This window comes from Austrofundulus limnaeus, unplaced genomic scaffold, assembly GCF_001266775.1.
Source record: "Austrofundulus limnaeus strain Quisiro unplaced genomic scaffold, Austrofundulus_limnaeus-1.0 Scaffold318, whole genome shotgun sequence".
Lineage (NCBI taxonomy): Eukaryota > Metazoa > Chordata > Actinopteri > Cyprinodontiformes > Rivulidae > Austrofundulus > Austrofundulus limnaeus.
The window spans coordinates 603,590-605,412 of NW_013952720.1; positions in this window are offsets into that span (position 1 = coordinate 603,590).

Consider the following 1,823-nt stretch of genomic DNA (forward strand, 5'->3'; position numbering starts at 1 on the left):
GTACTTTCTACTCCTTTTTAAAAATGCAAAAAGTATTTAATTTCTATTTAACTTGAACTTGTTTTTATTCCATCTTTTCATTGTTCAGGAAACAATAAATAAATAGAAATCTATGCAGATACATGGAGCTTTTGGATGGAGTGAAGATGATTGTGATTGGATGAGAAGTGTAAATATAAACCATCCTGACGTCCTATTGGACAGTACTTTTATACTTGAGTAAAAAGCTTGAGTTGATACTTCTACTTCCAAAAAAGTATTTTTAAACCCTAGTATCTATACTTCTACTTAAGTAATGAATGTGAATACTTTTGACACCTCTGAATGTGTAATTATCATCCTAATCTCCCTCTCTAATGAGCCAGACATGGCTCAGTCATCAGGTCCAAACAAGTCTGAGGAGGACTTCAGGGACCGGCCGGGGAAAATCCCTTGTTTCATCAGTCAGATCGTTCTGTCTGCAGATTTAAACACCTGATGTCTCAACATCAGAACTTCGGCTGTTTTTTTTATCAGTTTGGTTGATTTAAAGTGACTCCTGYTGTTTTGAGTCACGCCCACACCACTTCAGATAGTTTTAAAACCTGAGATTTTCTGCTGTGTTGCGTCTTCACAAAGAAAAACAAGGAGTTTTTTTTAAACTTTGTTTGCAGTGAGAGAAACACCAAGAGAACCGCCCACCTGGACCTGTTTAAACCCATCAGAGTAATCCTCTCTGAGTTTGGCTGTTTGAGCTGGAAGAGRCTGAAGGCAGATGGACATGATTTGTTTTTCCTGTCAGACAGAGTTGTCTCCTCTCCTCAACAATCTACATGAACTCAGACGTCTCGGCCTTTTCCTCCAAGTGACTCATGATTCTGTCCAACTGTGAGCTCCCTGCGTCTCAGAGACACGTCCATGTTTCAAACGATACCCCGTCTCCCATCTGCCTCATCAGGGTGAGGAGAGGACAGCGTGAAGGCAGGAGTGATGAGATTATTGTCTGTGTGTTCACTGGTTTCAGGCCCCGTTAGCTGGAGGTGAAATACCTGAGCAGCAAAATGAGAAGCGACAAGTGCTAAAAGACACACACACCTACAGAGAGGACTACCTGTCCTCCTCTGGTCCACCGTCAGCAARGACAGGCTTTAAACTGCCTGGACTCAGAGACACAAGGTTAGCATGTCTGCTGGGATCAGCTGCTAACCTCATAATATGCTAATAGGCTTCCTAAATGTTAAAGATGTCAAGATAAATGCTAAAACTGTTAAATGGGTTGCTAAATGCTAAAACTGCTCTATGGGTTGGTAAATGCTAAAACTATTATATGGGTTGCTAAATGCTAATACTGTTCTATGGGTTGCTAAATGCTAAAACTGTTATATGGGTTGCTATTACCTTATAGAACCCCCAAATATAAAGTTCTTCAACACATAATTTAACAAAATTCAAAATAATAAATGGTTCCAACACTTAGCTCTGATTGGTCCAGCTGATTGGTTGGTTCTCAGAGTGACAGCTGTCATGGCGTCGCTCCGTGTAGCAGCCACCCCCTGCTGACTTATGAAGTGTGTTGGACTGTGGCAGAGGTCAGAGGTCACGTGGCCTTCTCCCGCCTCCTTCAGTGGCCCCTGGGGGCTTCTGGTGTCAGACTGACACATCTGTTGTACCCCCGGCTGCTCTTACTTTTTATTGGAGCGACAGAGCAGAAGGATGGGGAAGAATGCAGCTCGTGCCTTCACACAAACTCCTCACACACTCCATCTGGCCCGTGCCTTAACACACACACACACACACACACACACACACACACACACACACACACACACACACACACACACACA